Genomic DNA, 22,321 nt, shown 5'->3' on the forward strand with positions numbered 1-22,321 from the left:
ATTCCTTTCTAATGCCTCCATTTGCCTCAAGTGCTGCGGCCAGGCATATGGCTTGGGTTGCCAGGTCCCTCTTCGCCACCGGTGGGAAGTTTTTGAGGTGGAGCTTGAGGGGGCAGGGTTTGGGGAGGAGAGGGACTTCAATGCCATAGAGTCCAATTACCAAAGCCCTTGTTTTCTCCCGGTGATCTATCAGCTGGAGATCAATTGAAATAGCAGGAGAGCTCCAGCTAGTACCTGGAGGTTGGCAACCCTACCTATGGCACGAAAGGGATGAGTCCTTGGATCGTACAGCAAGGAAGGAGACTTTGACACAGCATATCTTTGCAGCAGGCAAAAGAGCTCTCTGTGTTACTATGGCATGCCCCAACAGATTCTGCGATCCTCACCTACGCAAAGCCATTCCTAAAGACAACATTGTTATCCAAGGAGGAAATGTGCAGGCATGCACGCGCAAGAGGCAGGTGTGAGCCCGTCGGTGTGCCGTAGACACAAACAACCTTGTTATCTACACTTTTTTCTTCTGGACCCTCAAGTTGATGTAGTGGGTTAGAGCTTTAGTTTAGTTTATTGTTGTTACGGTCGTAGAGCAACAAGGGGGTGGGCAGACAGGCAGGGGCTGGAGCTTCCCAAAACAATGAATGGGCTGCTTCATTGCCTCAAAAGAGAATAACAAATGAGGAGAGGTCCCACAGATAGCAGAGCGTTTTAAAACCAAAGACATACCTAAGATGCAAAACATCTGATGGGGCTGGAAAGGGAGTCAGAAAGCTGCCAACCTCCAGGTGGTGCCTGGAGATCTCCTGGAATTAGAGCTGATCTCCAGACTACAGAGATCAGCTCCCCCAGAAAATATGGCCACTTTGAACACATGAAGCTGCCTTATACTGAATCAGACCCTTGGTTCATCAAAGTCAGTATTGTCTACTCAGACTGGCAGCAGCTCTCCAGGGTCTCAGGTAGAGGGATTTCACATCACCTACTTGCCTGGTTTCTTTGACTGGAGATGCCAGGGATTGAACCTGGGACCTTCTGCATGCCAAGCAGATGCTCTATCACTGCCAAGCAGATGCTCTACCACTGCCAAGCAGATGCTCTACCACTGAGCCACAGCCCCTCCCCAAAGCTGGCACTGAATACATGAAGCTGCCTTATACTGAATCAGACCCTTGGTCCATCAAAGTCAGTATTGTCTACTCAGACCGGCAGCAGCTCTCCAGGGTCTCAGGCAGGGGTCTTTCACATCACCTACTTAGAATCATAGAATCATAGCGTTGGAAGGGACCACCAGGGTCATCAAGTCCAACCCCCTGCACAATGCAGGAAATTCACAACTACCTCCCCCCTCCATACCCCTAGTGACCAGAAGATGGCCAAGATGCCCTCCCTCTCATCATCTGCCTAAGGTCACAGAATCAGCATTGCTGACAGATGGCCATCTAACCTCTTCTTAAAAACCTCCAGGGAAGGAGAGCTTACCACCTCCTGAGGAAGCCTATTCCACTGAGCAACCGCTCGAACTGTTAGAAAATTCTTCCTAATGTCTAGACGGAAACTCTTTTGATTTAATTTCAACCCGTTGGTTCTGGTCCGACCTTCTTGAGCAACAGAAAACAACTCGGCACCCTCCTCTATATGACAGCCCTTCAAGTACTTGAACATGGTTATCATATCCCCTCTCAGTCTTCTCTTCAGGCTAAACATACCCAGCTCCTTCAACCTTTCCTCATAGGACTTGGTCTCCAGACCCCTCACCATCTTTGTTGCCCTTCTCTGGACCTGTTCCAGCTTGTCTAGTCCCTTCACCTACTTGCCTAGTCCCTTCAGACAATTTGCATCTTGGGTCTGTTTTTGGTTTTAAAATGCTCTACTATGTGTGAAGCCTCTCCTCATTTGCCAACCTCCAGCAGGGCTCGAAATTTCCTGGAACCCTACCTCATCCACACACCCCAATGCCCCCAAAATCTTTTTGTTTCCCTGTCCATAGGATTGTCAGCTCTGGGTTGGGAAATACCTGGATATTTTGGGGGTGGAGCTTCTGGATGGCGGGGTTTAGGGATGGGAGGGACCTTGGCGGGGTACAATGCCCTAGAGTCCACCCTCCTCAACAGCCGTTTTCCCAGGGGAACTGATCTCTGTCATCTGGAAATTGTAATAGCTGGAGATCTGCAGGTGCCCCCTGGAGTTTGGCAACCCTACCTGTCTCCCAGGAGCAGCATTTGAGGGTGACACTGGGGGCTGCAATGAGAGGGAGCGGTAAGAAAGTCACACTCTGTGGGTGGAAGTCCTTTTACGTGTGGTCGAGCACTTCTAGGCCTCTAGCTTTGTCTTCCCTGTAAAGTCCACTTTAAACCAGGATGTACCTTGGAATTCCATGCATGTATTTGTGGTTTCAATATCTTTTGCCAATCCTTGGGGGTGTTTTAATACAAGATAACATGATCTCTTTGCAGTGCGTACTTAATGACTATCCTATGAAGAAACAAGACCTTCCTTGCATTCCCTTTCGATCTGAACTAAAAATGATCCGCGGCAGGTTATTTTCAGGCCAAAAGCCGGAGAGGAAGTTTGTGGACCCGTCTGCCGGCATTCTCTTGAGCGCTCTTAAGCCCTCCTGTCTCTCCCTTTGTAGCGGATCAGTCAGCAGTGACGTATTTGCTGTATCTGCCGCGGCTTCTCTTTTGTGCTCATCAACGCGAGAAGACTTAGCCTTGGTGTGCACCTCGGACAAGACAAGCCAGAGACGCGGCAGAGCAGATGTCGGGCTCTGGTGTGTCATGGAACAGTGCGCAGTGATTCATGCAGTGTTGTGGCAGGTGGCCAACCTCCAGGTCCTAGCTGGAGATCTCCTGCTATTGCAACTGCTCTCCAGCCAATAGAGATCCGTTCACCAGGATCTCACCATTGGACTCGGATCTGGGAGACCCTGGTTTGAATCCCCACTCCCCCCTGGAAATTTATTGGAGGACTTTGGGCCAGTCACACAGTCTCAGCCCAGCCTACCTCACAGGGTTGTCGCACAGATAAAACGGAAGAAGGCGAATGATGAATGACATTTTGGGTACCCCCTGGGAAGAAAGGCAGAGGTAAGAAAGAAATCCTGACGTAACTTTACTGTCTGACAGGCCTAAAGGGAGAATTTAGCTATGTGATCACAAAGAAATCTTGGCATTCACCACATTAGCACTTGAACTGGGAATGAATGCTACCTTTTATTAGGAACGACCAGGCTTTTGAGCTCACCAGAACTACTCATCAGGCAAGATGTTACAAATTTTTAAAAATTAGTGTTGCGGGGAGGGGGGGGAGATCATACAGGTTATGATGTTAAGAGATGGCTTCTGGCATTCTCTGCAAAATGCTAACCAGGCGTGTAGCTTTGCTTTGGTGCTGGTCTCAGTTTACAGCATATCCGCTGGGAAGAAGAAACAAATGATGGAGTCCATTCGCTGTCCACTCATTGAAAATACAAAAAAAAGAAGAATTGGTTTTTATACCCTGCTTTTCTCTACCTTTAAGGAGTCTCAAAGCAGCTTACAATCATAATCCCTTCCTCTCCCCGCAAAAGACAACGTGAGGTAAGTAGGGCTGAGAGAGTCCCTGGAGAACTGTGACTGGCCGAGGGTTGCCAGCTCCAGGTTGGGAAATACCTGGAGGTTTTTGGGGCGGAGCCTGAGGAGGGCGGGGTTTGGGGAGGGGAAGGACTTCAATGCCATAGAGTCCAATTGCCAAAGCGGCCATTTTCTCCAGGTGAACGGATCTCTATCGGCTGGAGATCAGTTGCAATAGCAGGAGATCTCCAGCTGGTTCCCGGACGTTGGCAACCCTAGACAGGCCCAAGGTCACTCAGCAGTAGGGTTGCCAACCTCCAGGTGGCACCTGGAGGGCGGGCTCTACGGAATTGCAAAACAGGTGCTCTAACAACGAGCCACAGCCCCTCTCCAGTTCTAGCTGGAGCCTCCTTTCCAAATCTTCTGAAAGAGAGAGAAATAGGAGGTTGCTGTGTCAGTCCACTGCAGCAAAGAAACAAAAGAAAAGTCCTATGGCATCCCTGGAGACTAACAAATAGAGTGGTAGAGCTGTTAGAGTGTCGGCCGGGGATCTGGGATCCCCAGTTTCAAAGCCCCACTCTGTGTGGAATATCCCTGGGTGATCTCGGGCCAGTCATACACCATCGGCCTAACCTTCTGTGTGGAATATCCCTGGGTGATCTCGGGCCAGTCATACACCATCGGCCTAACCTTCTTTGCAGGGTTGTCGCTGTGATGATAAAATGGAGGAGAGGAGAGGGATTTGGGAGAAAAGCAGGGTAGAAGAAGAAGAGTTGGTTTTTTATGCCAACTTTCTCTACCACTTAAGGGAGAATCAAACTGGCTTACAATCACCTTCCCTTCTCCTCCCCACAACAGACACCCTGTGAGGCAGGTGGGGCTGAGAGTGTGTGACTAGCCTAAGGTCAACCAGCTGGCTTCATGTGTAGGAGCAGGGGAACAAATCCAGTTTGCCAGGTTAGCCTCCACCGCTCTTGTGGAGGAGTGGGGAATTGAACCCGGTTCTCCAGGTCGGAGTCCACCAATCCAAACCACTGCTCTTAACCAATACACTACGCTGGCTCTAAAGGAAACTCATTGAAAGGCGACCGAAACTCATTGTACATCTCCCATTCTGCATGATCTGCTACAGCTTATTTGTGAGAGTCCCCCCACTTTTCCTTCATGGGGTCCCAGACAGGGCACCTTTGGGTCCCAAGAGGTCTCCCATCCCGCACCGCCCAGACTTAAACGCAGCCAGGTTGCTGCATCATGAGCTCTATGTGTGTGTGTTAAGTGCCGTCAAGTCATGGCAAGAGACTAACAGAGTTGGCTTGCCGGTGCCTTCCTCTGCACAGCAACTCTGGTATTCCTTGGTGGTCTCCCATCCAAATACTAACCAAGGCGACATAATTAGCTGCAACTCCTCCTCCGAGCGAGCTATTCTTTCCCCCCCGTCCACCGCCCCGCTCCCCGGGCCCGTTACGTTGGGATTATGACATGCCTGTAATTTACTATAGTGGGAGACCTCCAAAGCAGCCAACGCCATGGAAAGAATCCCGGCGTTTCCATCTGTCGGATTCCCAAGTGACAGTAATCTGACTCCTGATGGAGAGGATACGGTCTGCGTTATTATTGGGCTAGCGGATCAAACTGCCTGGCCTCCTGGTCATGCATTATTAAGTGAGCTCATCAGCAGAGGGGAGGGGGAGGGCGTGCAGAGAGCTGGGGAAAGGAGCCAGTGCATTTTGAAAGGCGGGGAGGAAATGCCACCATGGTTTCGTTGCGGCCGCAAATAGCTCGTGCGGCAACCATTTTGATAAGCCCAGCGGACAAGGTGTTGCGGCTGGAAAGAGTGATTTGAGGAAGTCAAAATCCTCCAGTTAACAACAACAACAATAGTAATGTGTGCTACAGGAGCATTACACAACTTTAAGGCTGACAATGGGGAAATTGAAATTGTTCAAGACTTTCTATTCCTTGGCTGAACCATCAACCAAAAGGGGGACTGCAGCCAAGAAATCAGAAGGAGATTGAGACTGGGAAGGGCAGCCATGAAGGAGCTAGAAAAGATTTTGAAGTGTAAGGATGTGTCACTGGCCACCAAGACTAGATTAATTCATACCATCGTATTCCCTATTACTATGTATGGGTGTGAAAGCTGGACAGTGAAGAAAGCTGATAGGAAAAAAATAGACTCCTTTGAAATGTGGTGTTGGAGGAGGGTGTGACGGATTCTGTGGACTGCCAAAAAAAACAAATCAGTGGGTTTTAGATAAAACCAAGCCTGAACTGACCCTAAAAGCTAAAATGACTAAACTGAGGCTATCGTATTTTGGTTACGTCATGAGACGACACTGGAAAAGACAGCCATGCTAGGAAAAGTTGAGGGCAGCAGGAAAAGAGGAAGACCCAACAAGAGATGGATGGACTCAATAAAGAAAGCCACAGCCTTCAGTTTGCAAGATCTGAGCAAGGCTGTCAAAGATAGGACATTTTGGAGGACTTTCATTCATAGGGTCGCCATGAGTCGCAAGCGACTTGACGGCACTTAACACACACACACACACACAATGTGTGCTAAGTGCCATCAAGTCTCTTCCTACTCATGGCAACCCTATGAATCAACGTCCTCCAAAATGTCCTATCCTTAACAACCTTGCTGAGATCTTGCAAACTGAGGGCTGTGGCTTCCTTTATAGAGTCGATCCATCTCTTGTTGGGTCTTTCTCTTTTCTTGCAGCCTTCAACTTTCCCCACCATGATTGTCTTTTCCAGTGACTCTTGTCTTCTTGTAATGTGACCAAAGTATAACAGCCTCAGTTTAGTCATTTTAGCTTCTAGGGTCTTTAGCTTCTTGATTTGATCTATAACCCACTGATTTGGGATTTTTTTGGCCATCCACAGTATCCGTAACACTCTCCTCCAACACCCCATTTCAAAGGAATCTGCTTTATTCCTATCAGCTTTCTTCATTGTCCAGCTTTCACACCCATACAGAGTAACAGGGAATACTATGGCATGAAATAATAATAATGATGATGATGATGATGTGCTTTTCCAAGGCATTTCAATCGTTTGTCTTATAGGTGTCTTGGAATGGCCTGTGTGCAAAAGACCTCTTGTAAAAAGAGACCGAGGGCTCTCCGCTGTTGCTTCTGTTACACCGAGATCAAGTATCTGCAGGGAGAATGTTTCTCAGGCTGGCTGCAGTGCCAAAACCAGCAAAGGTTGTGTAACCCCATCCGACAGCAGGAGCCAGCTGCTTGCTGGACCCAGTGATCCTTTGAGTGGCATTTGCCTGGTACTCGGAGAAAGAGGGCGAAGCATCGGGGGTGGGAGGGGAGATCGGAATCTTGTGTAAATCCATCTTCGATCCTGAGTTAGCGTTGTGGGAAGTATACTGCCCTTGTACAAATCTATGGTGAGACCACACTTGGAATATTGTGTACAGTTCTGGTCACCACACCTCAAAAAGGATATTGCAGAGCTTGAGAAGGTGCAGAAAAGAGCGACCGAAATGATCGGGGGGCTGGAGCAACTACCCTATAAGGAACAGTTAGGGCTGTTTAGCTTGGAAAGAAGGCGGCTGAGGGGAGACATGATAGAGGTCTATAAAATTATGCATGGTTTGGAGAGAGGGGACAGGGAGACGTTTTTCTCCCTCTCCCATAATACTAGAACATGGGGTCATCTGCTGATGCTGGAGGGTGAGAGATTCAAAACCGATAAAGGGAAGTATTTCTTCACACAGCGCATAGTTAAATTGTGGAACTCCCTGCCCCAGGATGTGGTGATGGCTGCCAACTTGGAAGGCTTTAAGAGGGGAGTGGACATGTTCATGGAGGAGAGGGGTATTCATGGCTACTAGTAAAAATGGATACTAGTCATGATGTATACCTCTTCTCTCTACCATCAGAGGAGCATGCCTAATATATTAGGTGCTGCGGAAAACAGGCAGAATAATGCTGCTGCAGTCGTCTTGTTTGTGGGCTTCCTAGAGGCACCTGGTTGGCAACTGTGTGAACGGACTGCTGGACTTGATGGGCCTTGGTCTGATCTAGCATGGCCTTTCTTATGTTCTTAGATGTCCACCTGGAGCAGGCCTTGCTGTAGATTTCATGTAGGTTTGGAATGGCTAGGGTAGGAAAATCATTGGCTACTGGGCCAGGCTCTGGACTGTTTGATGCACGATATACAAATACAATGAGCAGTGCAGCATGTAAATCTGTACAGAAAATAGATAAGATTCTGCGCCCGGGCAATCCAAATCCTGCTCTAACCGAAGCCGGGATTCTGCAAGTTTTTATAAATGATGCAAGCTGGAAAATGTTATTACTTTGTACAGTTTTTGGCAAGGGGCTACGCAAGGTACAGTTGCCCCACCACTGACCAGTGGAACTTGTATTCAGACAGCATTTCGAGTTTTTTAAGATTTCATGCATTTCCAAGCGTACTTCTGTGTTGGAAGGGCTAGGAACTTAACTTTGTAAGCTGATTGTTACACCTAGGGATGCTGTGAAGTTTGTAATGAATGCATTTGAAGGTCAAACTTACCATCGATCAGATGTGGACACACTGGAAAAGTGGGTGAACGTGAACAAGGCGCAATTCAACAAGGGTAAGGGCAGAGTTCTACATCTGGGTAACAAAAACGAGAAATGCACCTACTGGATGGGGGATACACTTCTGGGTAGCAGCGTGTGTGTACAGGATCTTGGGATATGGGTGGACCGTAAGTTATGTACGAGCAGCCAGTGTGACGCAGCGACAAAAAAAGCTAATGCGATCTTGCGATGCGTCAACAGAGACATAACATCCAAGTCGCAAGATGTCATCATTCTGCTGTACACTGCATTGGTCAGGCCATGCCTGGAGTATTGTGTGCAGCTCTGGAGGCCTCACCTATAAAGGGATGCAGACAGAATGGAGCGTGCAGAGGTCTGGAGACCAAGCCCTACGAGGAAAGGCTGAGGGAGTTGGGAATGTTTAGTCTGCAGAAGAGGAGGTTGAGGAGGGGCATGACTGCTCTCTTTAAGTATTTGAAGGGCTGTCACTTAGAGGGGGGCAGGGAGCTGTTCCTGTGGGCAGCAGAGGATAGGACTCGCAATAATGGGTTTAAATTGCAGGCAGAGAGGTACCAGCTGGATATTAGGGGGGAAATTTACAGTAAGAGTTGTTCAACAATGGAATCAGCTTCCTAGGGAGGTGAAGAGCTCCCCCTCACTGGCAATCTTTAAGCAGAGGCTGGACAAGCACTTGTCAGGGATGCTCTAGGCTGATCCTGCATTAAGCAGGGGGTTGGGCTAGATGGCCTGTATGGCCCCTTCCAACTCTATGATTTTATGAACCAATCACCCAGCCTGTTCGGTTCATGCTGAGCAGCTATGAATACCTGCTGAACAGGTTTACGTCAGATTTTTGCAAAACTACATATGTGCAAAGATGCTGCCAATTCCAACTGATTAGCATCACTAGGCACTACTTAGACGTTCTCTGAAGGTTAGGATTTTATTAAATCACAGAATTTAATTATGACTAATCTGTGTAAGGGTATACGGAATGGTATGGCATAGCCCGATCTCATCAGAACTCAGAAGCTAAGCAGGGCCAGTACTTGGATGGGAGACCACTAGGGAAGACTCCACAGAGGCAGGCAATGGCAAACCCCCTCTGCTTCTCACTTGCCTCAAAAGCCCCTTGCTGGGGTTTGCCATCTGTTGGTTGCAATGATGGCACTTTACACACACAATGTACATGATTTGTATCTGATTTAATAGTCTATTTAAACAATGGCCATTTATACAGGGTCAATTTTGATGCTCACTCAAAGCTCTTTTTTTAAAAGCAACCTTTAAAACCCCTATTCACGGTCCCAACGCAAAAGGAGAAATTCCACCCCCCACTCGCTTTCTCCTTCGTTTGCATAGCCATTCGCAACTTCCATTTGCATAGCTAATGCAGGGCGGTGATTTTGCATGCTTCCTTGAGAGGATTCTTCGAAGCAGGGGCGGAGCAAACACAAAAGGTTGCGTTAAAGGGGCTCTTAAGAAATGCGAAGCAGGTATGCGCCAGCTTCACAGTCACTTCGTGAATGAGGGTTCAGCGTGAAAAACTCAAAAAAAATATGTGGGGCACTTCAGCCTGGAATGCACTGCTAATTACCAAGCATAAATGGCCAATGACTGCTGAGAGGAACAGTTAAGCTGCAAAGATGGGGATGGGGTGTAGTAAAGCTCCATCAGGTGGTGCGAGAACGTGAATGTGCGAAAAGCCGCTGCTCTGCATGGTTAGGAAGGAATACAATAAAGCAACCTGTCGAACAGCCACGAGCGGGTCAACGAACAGTTGAACTGATCACTGAAAAGTCAGCTCCCTGTTTGTGACTGGTGGACGGGACATGAGCCGAACTGGTTGGCGTTTGAGCATCCCAGCTTATGCCCAATGCTATGTTTTGTGCTTTGACTGCACGCCTCCTGAATTACTGTGCACACCTAGACCTGGTTACAACCGCCTGCATTGGAGGATCACATGCCATTTCCGTTACTACATTAATCACCAACTAGGAAGTTACAGATTGCATCACCCCATAATGTAGGACTCTGCTTTAATGCCTTGTAACTACTTGACTCTAAGAAAAGTATTCGGGGTTCTTTCACACTTGCGTTATAAATGAGCAACTGGAAGGGTATGTAACTGGAATGCGTTAACCGATTTGTTTGCCAGGGTCTGGCTATGGATTCTTACGGGTAGTTCTCTCACTATGAATAGCAATTCTTCAGCACTCATGTTCTAATGCATCAGTGCCTGCAGAGACTGTGCATGATATTAATCTTCAGACACCAAGTGGTCATGGATGGAAAGTAGAATTGCCAGCTCTGGGTTGGGAAATACCTGGAGATTTTGGGGGTGGAGCCTGAGGAGGGCAGGGTTTGGGGAGGGGAGAGACTTCAACGCCATAGAGTCCAATTGCCAAAGCAGCCATTTTCTCCAGGGGAACTGACTTCTGTCACCTGGAGATCAGTCGTAAGAGTGGGAGGTCCCAGTAGGGTTGACATTCTCAAGGCGGTGGCTGGAGATCACCCGCTATTACAACTGATCTCCAAGTGACAGAGATCAGTTCCCCTGGAGTAAATGGCCGCTTTGGCAATTGGACTCTATGGCATTGAAGTCTCCCCCCTCTCCAGACCCCGCCCTCCTCAGACCCCGCCCCAGAAATCTCCAGGTATTTTCCAACCTGGGACTGGCAACACTAGGACTGAGGGATTGTAGCTCTGGGAAAGGAGGGGGGTCTTTAGGTAACATCCTACCTGTCCTGCCCACCACTGTTTTTTTTTTTTAAAACAATGGTGCATATGCCTGAATGGGTATAAAAAATAGATGTAGAAGAAATAGAGGAAGAAACACCATCAGAGTTGTTGTTTGCGGCTGTTGTTAATGATGCAGATTGTTTATAATGACACATAGAAATGTGTGCTGCAGTGTTTGTTTCCAAGCAGGGCCTGTTCCATTAAATGGTTCATGTGTACCATGTTTAACAGCAATAATTGCTCTGAGCAAAAGGACTGATAAACGAGGCCATTTCCAGAAGCTATTGCTCTTCTCACCCTAACTCTAGCAACTCTAAAACAAATCAAAATATGAACCTTCCGTCTCCTGTTAGGTGTAGGGTTGCCAGGTCCCTCTTTGCCACCGGCGAGAGGCTTTTGGGGCAGAGCCTGAGGAGGGCGGGGTTTAGGGAGGGGAGGGACTTCAATGCCATAGAGTCCAATTGCCAAAACTGATCTCTATCGGCTGGAGGTGAGTTGTAATAGCAGGAGATTCTGTGAACTTAGGCAGTCGTAATAGCAGATCTCCAGCTACTACCTGGAGGTTGGCAACCCTACCAAGCCCGTTCCCAGTGCCTGCCCATGTTGCTGGTTCTCCCTCCTCTCAAGTGGCTGCCTGCTTCTCCTGGTGAGGTGTTCTCCTCTGCCGGTGGGCCGGTCCTCTGGGCCTAAGGTTGCCAACCTCCAGGTGGTGGCTGGAGATGTCCTGCTTTTACAACTGATCTCCAGGTGACAGAGATCAGTGCACCTGGAGAAAAGGGCCACTTTAGAAGGTGGCCTCTACGGCATTATACCCTTTCCCTCCCCAAACCCTGCCCTCCTCAGGCTCCACCCTCAAAAACTCCAGGTATTTCCCAACTCGGAGCTGGCAATCCTATCTGGGCCCCCTGCTGAGCCCCTGCCAACTCTGCTGCCATGGGCCCTGTCAGTCGCTTTCCCCTTGGGCTGAGGGTGAGGCCAGTGGCGAGTCCGGGGCCATGCCCCACATGCTGCAGTCGCAAAGAGTATGTGCGATTTGGGGAGACACAAAAATCCCCCAAAACATCAGCTTCAAAGTCCTCATGTTGTCACCCTGGAAACATGAGGACCATGTGATGGGTAAAGAGACCTACTTGACACAGAAGAATGGAAAGATGAGATGCTGGAATAGTCAAATATGGCCAAAATGACCTTTATGATGAATCGAACTGATAATGAGTCTGTGGAACAGTTTAACGAGAAATGGCAGCCATTCTATACTTATATATTAGCGAACCCATAGATAAACATAATATAAGAAAATTAACATAAGAAAATCAGTTCATAGAATTAGCCATATGAAAGCGTATTTGATCAACAATGCTTGCTTATTGTAGTCAATGTTTACTCATTGTTTACTCGTTGTAGTATGAAACTTTAAAATGTTTTTGAATTTATTTGACCGATAAGAGTACACGTCTATTGCAGACAGATTGCCGCTATCCCTTCCCTTTTTTTTTCCCTTTCTGTATCCTACATTCATAATAATAATTTTTAAAAAGAGATTATTGATAGGCTGGCAGGCTGCAGGCTCAGGGCCTGAGGAAGAGTGAGCTGCTAGATGCTTGTAGGTGTGGCCTAGAGTGCCATGTGATTCTTGCTTGTACTGTAGCCGCGAGCCCAGCATTTAGGGTGGGTTGCCAGATCCCTCTTCACCACCGGCAGGAGGTTTTTGGGGAGGAGGCTGAAGAGGGCGGGGTTTGGGGAGGGGCGGGACTTCAATGCTATAGAGTCATTTTCTCCAGGGCTGGAGATCAACTGTAATAGCAGGAGATCTCCAGCTAGTACCTGGAGGTTGGCAACCCTACCAACATTGCAGAGGCACCCTTGTGTCTCAATGATGTGACTCCTCTGCAGGACTTGCTTGCACCCTGCTCTCCATGTCCACAGGAGCCAAAGATCTCAAATCTTGTTGTATGGGGTTGCCAGTAGGGTTGCCAAGTCCGTCTTCACCACTGGCGGGAGATTTTTGGGGAGGAGCCTGAGGAGGGTGGGGTTTGGGGAGGGGAGGGACTTCAATGCCATAGAGTCCAATTGCCAAAGCGGCCATTTTCTCCAGGGGAACTGATCTCTATTGGCTGGAGATTCATTGTAATAGCAGGAGATCTCCAGCTAGTATAGGGTTGCCAATCTCCAGGTGGTGGCTGGAGATCTCCTGCTATTACAACTGATCTCCAGCCAACAGAAGACAAAATCGACATACACATAGCTTTGATTAGTGGTTTAAAAGCTTTTGGAAGTAGAGTCATTCACCTGAGCAGTAACTGTTAGCAAAATTCTTAGTAACAAAGCATCAAGCATCACCTTTAAAAGCCTCCAAGTACATCTCAGCTGCAGAGGACACAAAATTTCCTATCAAGCTAAAATCGGGTGTTTGGTTTAATCTGGAAATGCAGATTTTTCAGTGTTTTAGACTTGCTGGCAGCCACTCACTTTGTCTATATCAGGTGTTAAAAATGAAATCCCATCTGTTAGAGTGTTAACAATAGCTGTTCATTCTAAATGACATCTCACGTCAACCATCAAGGGCTAAGACTACATCCGGTACAGATGCTAAAAGCAACTTCGAGTTTAAAGGCTACAAAATATCCAATACTGAAATTAAAGACAAATGCTAAATACATAGGAAATATGAAATAGCAATGTGAAATATGAATGAGATGGCAAAGAATTTGCATGTTAGATGGCTATTGTGTCCAAAATCATCTTTCACAGAGGGAAACAAATTCTTTTCACCTGTTCAAAAACGTCAGTGACCAGGTACTCCCCATTCTGCCTCTAGAAATGTCTTTCTTAACGTGTACAAATTAAACAAATTTGCATGGATTTCCCTAATTTATTCTGGTTCAGCTTTCCTTGGGGAGGTATAAGTTGCTATGAAAAGCTCTGAAGCCCCAACAACATCAGTCACCCCCCCAACCCCCCCCCCCAGATCTTAGGGGAAGGGCTGGGGCTCAGTTTGTAGAGCATCTGTTTGGTATGCAGAAGGTCCCAGGTTCAATCCCCGGCATCTCCAGTTCAAGGGACTAGGTAAGGGAAAGACCTCTGCCTGAGATGCTGGAGAGCCGCTGCTGGTCTGAGTAGACAATACTGGCTTTGATGGACTGAGGGTCTGATTCAGTATAAGGCATCTTCAGGTGTAGGGTTGCCAACCTCCATTCTAAATCTTAATAATCAACACATTAAGCAGTGGTATCCTGGATAGGTAACATTTAGTGCTTAAAAATCACCAGGAAAAAGGATCCATTTAAAAATTAACTAGATGCTTCCTAACAAATTCTAATGTGTTAGAGAACAATAAAGACATATTGATGTAAGGTAGAATAGAGCCTTTATAGTTCTCCAGAGTATTATGAGCATTTAAAAACGAGTGACTTAATTTTTTGTACTAGTCTAGAAAAGTCATACAGTTAATTGATTATTTTCAGATAGCTTATTTGTTTATATTATTATAGGCTTAGGATCAAGGTAGATTTCACAATGCAGTCAGGAGGATGAGACATCTGATAAGCAGTGTAATAGGACTAAGATTGCATGAATCTGAAAATTAGTGTTTATGATCCTAAACCAGGGGTGGGGAAGCTTTTTCCTGCCAAGGGCCATTTGCTCATTTATAACATCATTCGAGGGCCATAACCAGGTGTAGATCTCCCGGCGCGGTGGGGGGGGGGAGGCTAGGGTTACCAGGTGTCCAGCCACCACCTGGAGGTTGGCAACCACTGGGGAGGCCATGCTAAATCTAAATTATTAGATTTAGATCTCCCGCTATTACAACTGATCTCCAGCCGACAGAGATCAGTTCCCCAGGAGAAAATGGCCGCTTGGGCAATTGGACTCTATGGCATTGAAGACCCTCCCCTCCCCAAACCCCGCCCTCCTCAGGCTCTGCCCCCAAAACCTCCCACCAGTGGCAAAGAGGAACCTGGCAACCCTATTCATGTGTATGCATAATCATGCAAGGCATGTAGTCCACAGAGTTAAAAATATGATCCTTAAAAGCCGAGAACTTGAAGCTGATTAATTCTGACCTTCGTACGGAAGTCCATGCCTTCTGCATAATACCAGCAGGTCTCGCCTCCGCTGTATATTTTATTGGTTATAGGGATGAGATGAATTGCATCTAACCTCATGCCTATACGTCCTTGGTTTCAACGGTGCTACGTGCATTTTTCTCTCCAAAAGCTCTACGGTGGATTTAAGCAGCCGTTGGGGTGTGTGTGTGTGTGGGGGGGGATTGTTTCAGGAAATAATTCGGAAGCCTGAACATTTTCGTGGTAACGATGGGAAGGAACAGGTACAGCCTGCCACCGCTACCATGACTACAGTTGTATTGTTGTTGTTATCGAGCATCTGAATAAGTAACTGTTTTAAACCCTCTAAACGCAATCTCTTGTTGGGATATAAAATATAAGTCGCTCCAGGGCTGAAATATTTTACCCGCCCTTCTGGTTGTTTTTTTTAATGCAGACATAAATTTGTCCGTCTGCCAGCTGGGACGATTTCCCTTTCAACAGGCTCTTTCCCATTCCAGCATTGTGTTTGCGACAGGGAAAGAAAGCAGAGGAAAAGTTTATAGCCTGCTGGCGAGAGCCGCTAACGTCAAGGGGCGAGGTGTCTCTGCCGCTACCAGATCCTAAATTTCTGCTGAAGAAGAAGAAGAGTTGGTTTTTATATGCCGACTTTCTCTACCACTTACGGGAGAATCACACCGGCTTACAATCACCTTCCCTTCCCCTCCCTACAACAGACACCCTGTGAGGTAGGTGGGGCTGAGAGCGTGTGACTGGCCCAAGGTCACCCAGCTGGCTTTGTGTGTAGGAGCAGGGAAACAAATCCAGTTCACCAGATCAGCCTCCGCCGCTCGTGTGGAGGAGTGGGGAATCCAACCCTGTTCTCCGGATCAGAGTCCACCGCTCCAAACCACCGCTCTTAACCACTCCGACCTGGAGAACCGGGTTTGATTCCTCACTCCTCCACAGGAGCAGCGGACGCTAAAATAATGAACTGGGTTGGTTTCCCCACTTCTCCACATGAAGCTAGCTGGGTGACCTTGGGCTACTCACACTCTCCCAGCCCCACCTACCACGCAGGATGTCTGTTGTGGGGGAGGGAAAGGGAAGGTGATTGTAAGCTGGTTTGATTCTTCCTTAAGTGGTAGAGAAAGTCGGCATATAAAAACAAACTCTTCTTCTTCCCTCTCACCAGAAGAAGGCATTTATTTATTTATTTATTTATTTGTTTGTTTATATCTATATACTCGCTGGTAATTAATCTGCCTCAATATTTATATACCTGCATCCCCCCCAGGCATTCCGGGGCCCACTCCTCCACATCAGTGGCGGAGGCTAATCTGGTGAACTGGGTTGGTATCCCCACTCCTCCACATGAAACCAGCTGGGTGACCTTGGGCTAGTCACACACTCTCAGCCCCACCCACCTCACGAGTGTGGGGGGGAGGGAAGGGAAGCCGGTTTGATTCTTCCTTAAGTGGTAGAGAAAGTTGGCATATAAAAACCAACTCTTCTTCCTCAGCCCTTGCCTGGCACCCCGAGGGCTCAAAGCCTGGCTGGAACAAGACAGGGAGGGCCTATGCTTGGCATAAATTGCTTGGCAGCATATGAGGACTCCAGAAGGGAAGGGCTGTGCCAAAGCTATCAGGCTGCCATTCCACACCCTTATCTCTCTTTCTCTCTGTGTGTGTGCAGAGCAAAGGATGGCATCCTCTTTCGGCCTTTTGTCCAACTGTCTGTCTTCCCTGGCATCGAATTGCCACATGGGTGGACCATGTGTGCAGCTAGCCATGAGTTTTGCCAAGAAACCGAACATTTCTATAGTTTAAAGGCATCTAGTCTTCCATTTGCTTTTTTAATTACAGGGGTGAGCACATAATTAAACAGTAGCTAAGCCCCTACATGCTTGGAATGTAACCCTGTTTTACTTTGTCTCATCTGAAAGACAACTCTTAAAAGCCACAAATGAGCAATTTTTTAAAAAGAAGGGGGGAAAAAACCCTGGGAGAGCACTAATAAAAAAGAAGGGAAAAGAAAGCATTTTCTCCCTTTCTTCTGCTTTTTCAGTAAATACTTTTATTCTGTTAAGAAACATAAAAACTAAGAACATAAGAAAGGTCATGCTGGATCAGACCAAGGTCCATCAAGTCCAGCAGTCTGTTCACAAAGTGGCCGACCAGGTGCCTCTAGGAAGCCCACAAAGGAAGAGGACTGCAGCAGCATTATCCTGCCTGTTTTCCAATGCACCTAGTATAATAGGCATGCTCCTCTGATCCTGGAGAGATATCCAGGTAGTAGCAGGAAATATCCTGCTATTACAACTCATCTCCAGCCGATAGAGATCAGTTCACCTGGAGAAAATGGCTGCTTTGGCAATTGGACTCTGTGGCATTGAAGTAGGGTTGCCAAGTGCCAGGTAGCGGCGGGCAAACCCCCGCCAATCCATCTGGCTGCCCACCACCTGAGGGTCAGCGGGCAACATGTGCACACGCACCTGCCCATTGCGCCACGTCACTTCTGGTTTACACTCGGAAGCGCCGCATCGCAATGGGACTTTTGCCACTCAAACTCCCAGTTTGCATGCGCACGATCTTTCCCTGTCTCTGCCCAAAAACGTCCCACCGGAGGAGAGGAGGGACCTGGCAACCCTACATTGAAGCCCCTCCGCTCCCCAAACCCTGCCCTCCTCTGGCTATGCCCCAAAACCTCCAGCTGGTGGCGAAGAGGGACCTAGTAACCCTATGTCCTATCTAATCCTTTAACTGGGGATACCAGGGTTTGAGCCTGGGACCTTCTGCATGTCGAGCGGATGATCTACCAGTGAGTCAGACCACTGGCGGCACCTTTCCGGAGTCTCAGGCAGAGGTCTTTCAAATCGTCTGTTACCTGATCTGTTTAGATGAAGTTGCTGGGGATTAAACCTGGACCTTCTGCATGCCAAGAAGATCAGGGTTGCCATCCTGTCTGTCTATGGTTTTACCACAGAGCTTCTGCCAATTCCTAGAACAGGTGTGACATCACTTCCAGGTTTTCCCCGGAAGTGATGTCATGCCGTCTCCAATGGCCATCACCCATGTCCCCACCCCCCTGGTCTCCCATAGGCTGTGCCTGGCAACCCTAAAGCAAATGCTTTGCTTCTGAGCCACAACCACACCCCTTAAATGGGATTGGTTACGGCTGATGCAAGGAGCCAACTCCTTTTCCTCATTCTGTCTGTGAAAGTTCACATACCAGTTGCTAGTAAAAATTCTAAAGGATCAGATTCTCTTGCTTTTCCCAATACTCTGATTCTTTTTTAAAAAAAAAAACTGTTTAAGGGACTACAAATAAATACTACATAGATATCCTGTGCTCTATTTAAGCCTAGGCTTTCTCAAGCAAATGAATCACTTTTCCCCAACAAAGACTCTCCATCAAAGCATTGCAGAAACCACCATAAAAATGAGTTGCGTTCTTTGTACTGAGCATATAATCTTCACTTTAACCAGTAAAAAAAAAATTTCTTCTTCTCTGGAAGATCAAATTAAGTTCTTTAAGATACAGGCCTAATTAAGTGTTTTTCTTCTTTCTTTCTTGTTCCTCTGCCGCCGCCACCCCTTTCAAAGGCAAATTCCTGCATAATAAAACAAGTTATAGCACCCTGCAGAATTAATTTTTTTGTAGTTAGAACATGCCTGTCATTCCAAACAAATTAGATATAAAAGGGGTAGGTTTAGGCGCATCCTTGAGTAGCCATAAAACAAAAGCAGCGCACAGTTTGAAGAGATGGAAACATGTTGTTTCGTACAACCAGATGACTGATCCAAGAACTTAAAGCCTCAGTAAGTCACCTCTTGGAATTACAATTCAAGGTTGGTTGTTTTTTTAAGGCATAATGTTTTAAGAACGGTGGGAACAAATTCAGAGCGCCCTCACTGTGTTCCGTGTAAACTAACTGATTTGCCCTGAAGACAGCTTATGAAAAACCAGATCTGCAAGTTTTTGGTATGGTTCAGTTTGAACCAGGGAAAATCAAGGCTTGGAAGGAGACTATTGGCTAGCTCCTGGAATGTTACTAATCAATTAATCCTCCAGTCCCCAAGGCAGATTGGCCATTGTTTCACTTTGTGGTGAAGGATGGACAGGTGTATTGCTATTTTATGATGTGATGGTCTTGTTTGTACTTGGAAGCCCCCTCAAGCAGGTCTCTGGAGAAGCAGCATATAAGTACGCTAAATAAACAAACATGTAACCACACACACATGTACACAAACCTTTTATCTTTGTCACCATGATGTCATGACATGACATAAGAAAAACACAAAAAGAACATGAATTTTAAACAGTATAGAATTAAACCCATTCTTCACAGGACAACTTTTTTTTTAATGAAGTTTTATTTTTGAACATAAACAAACATTGAAACATAAATGGTCATAATATTACCATATATATGGAGCTTACTATTTAAAATTACATTTCAGTTATTAACTTCTTTGAAATATTTTTTTAAATTACATTTCAATTATTAACTGATTTGAATTACATTACTCTTTCTTCTCAATGCACTTTTCATATCTAACATATTTATTATTAACTATATATTTCTTGAACCTTTCTTATTCTGTTTTGTTTTAATTTAAATTGTATTCTTAATTTTAGTGATATAATTTTTAAAAATCCAGTTCCCCCTAAAATGATGACATTGATCTACTATTTATAAGAGATGTTAGTTTTGCTGTAGTTGCGTACTCTGTTAGTTTATTCATCCATTCAATCAAATCTGGGTATTTTTCTGTTTTCCATTTTGCTGCATATATCACTCTTGCCGCCATCACCATGTATTTATTTTGTATTTTTGGGATGTTACTTGCCAAGATATTTAATAACATCTTTTTCAGATCTAACACAAACTTACATTTTAATATCTTTTGTGTTTCATCATGTATCATTATCCATTATTTTCTTGCTTTCTTACGTGTCCACCACATATGATAAAATGTTGCATCTGTATCATGCCATTTCCAACATTTCCCATTCAAGTCTCTGTTGGCTCTTGCTATATCTTTAGGAGTGATGTACCATCTGAAAAACACTTTATATCAGTTCTCTCTTAATATCTGACATTCCGTAGTCTTGATTTCTCCCACTGACTCTTATGTATACTTCCTCCAAAAGCTGGAATCCCTAGGGATCACTGGAGGAGTGGGAGTGGAGGTAGCTGTGAATCTTCTCCACTATACAGGGGGTTGGACTAGATGGCCCTTAAGGTACCTTCCAGCTCTATGTTTCTATGTTTTCTCTCCAACTCCAAACTTGTTCTTTTCCCCCATTGATTTTTTTTTAGCACATGACACTCTTCTGCAACAACTGACAGGTTGCTAGCATTTCTTTTGAGGACAGGCGTATACAATCACACCTTTTGACGTGTCGATTAAATTACAAGCTGACAGACAGCCAAAAAAAATGTCATAGGAAGGAACCTTAAATGAAAGAGAAGCAAGGAACTCCAAAGGCCAACAAAGAAAGGGAACAATAGTCAACAGCTCCCATCCTGTCTTGAGGGCTTTCTCGAAATCCATTTTGCTGCTCAAGAAACACAATACTGTCATTGTCGGTTGTTGCAGTGGGAAAAAGAAGCATCTAGCTGCAGATCTGCTTGCCATCCAAATCTTCCCTCAAGCAAAGTCTGAATCAAATTTGGAGGTTTCCTCTACAAGGTAAATTAGATGAGGAATTCCAAAACACGCCTGTAAACGATTGGATAAGATTAATGAAGTTTCTCAGAGAGAGGAGCGTTCTGCCCATCTCTATGGAATTCCTTTGACATGAATGTAATCTGGAGGTTCCTTCTAATCAAGCAGTCCCTGGAGGAATTTCATATATTTTAGATAAGACTAATGGAACTTCCCCTGACCTGGATGGCCCAGGCTAGCCCGGTCATCAGATCTGAGAAGCCAAGCAGGGTCAACCCTGGTTTGTACTTGGATGGGAGTCCAGTGTTGCTACACAGAGGCAGGCAATGGCAAACCACCTCTGTTCATCTCTTGCCTTGAAAACCATTCAAGGTCTCCCTAAGAAATGGAGTTGTTTGACAGTGGAATCAGCTGCCTAGGGAGGTGGTGAGCTCCCCCTCACTGGCAGTCTTTAAGCAGTGGCTGGATGAACACTTGTCAGGGATGCTCCAGGCTGGTCCTGCTTTGAGCAGGGGGTTGGACTAGATGGCCTGTACGGCCCCTGTATGTCACTGGCCACCAAGATTAAGTTAATTCATGCCATCATATTCCCTATTACTATGTATGGGTGTGAAAGCTGGACATTGAAGAAAGCTGATAGGAAGAAAGTAGATTCCTTTGAAATGTGGTGTTGGAGGAGAGTGTTACAGATACTGTGGACCGCCCCCCCCCCCAAAAAAAATCAGTGGGTTATAGATCAAATCAAGCCTGAACTGGCCCTAGAACTAAAATGACTAAACTGAGGCTATTGTATTTCGGTCACATTAAGAGAAGACAAGAGTCACTGGAAAAGACAATCATGCTAGGAAAAGTGGAAAGCAGCAGGAAAAGAGGAAGACCCAACAAGAGATGGATTGACTCAATAAAGGAAGCCACAGCCCTCAATTTGCAAGATCTGAGCAAGGCTGTCAAAGACAGGACATTTTGGAGGACATTGATTCATAGGGTCGCCGAGAGTCGGAAGTGACTTGACGGCACTTAACACACACACACACACATGCGTTCGATCCTGGCTGAATCCTGGCTAAAACAGGGAATAAAGGAGGCTAAAGCGACCATGCATTTTTGCCCTATGATTCTATGATTCACTTTTTAAATGAACCTCCCCAGATTGTACATGTGGCTGTGAGTTGGGTCGGGCCCATCCAACTCAACTTGCGTCACATTTTAACATCTAACACCCCGCATGGATGCTCCTTTGCCTCTGCAAATATCTCTGCAATTGCAGCAGCAATGAGTTCACAAAGGAGAATCATAGCCATGTGGCCTGAGTCTACTCCTCTACATATTACACCACACTTGCTCTCGCTGTATGTGGTACAACTGTGCCGTAGACCCACCTCTCCCTCAACCTAACTAGAGGCACTGGATGCATCCGGTGTGGACTTGCCCTAGATCAGTGATGGCGAACCTTTTAGAGACCGAGTGCCCAAACTGCAACCAAAAACCCACTTATTTATCGCCGAGTGCCAATGCAGCAATGTAACCTGAATACCACCCCCAGAGGGGGCCCAGAGGGAGAGGCTAGGGTTGCCAAGTTCCTCTTCGCCATGAGTGGGAGGTTTTTGGGGTGGCGCCTGAGGAGGGCGGGGTTTGGGGAAGGACTTCAGTGCCATAGAGTCCAATTGCCAAAGTGGCAATTTTTTCCAGGGGAACTGATCTCTATTGGTTGGAGATCACCTGTAATAGCAGATCTCCAGCTAGTACCTGGAGATTGGCAACTA

The sequence above is a fragment of the Euleptes europaea genome, chromosome 6 (assembly GCF_029931775.1).
Source record: "Euleptes europaea isolate rEulEur1 chromosome 6, rEulEur1.hap1, whole genome shotgun sequence".
Taxonomy (NCBI): Eukaryota; Metazoa; Chordata; class Lepidosauria; order Squamata; family Sphaerodactylidae; genus Euleptes; species Euleptes europaea.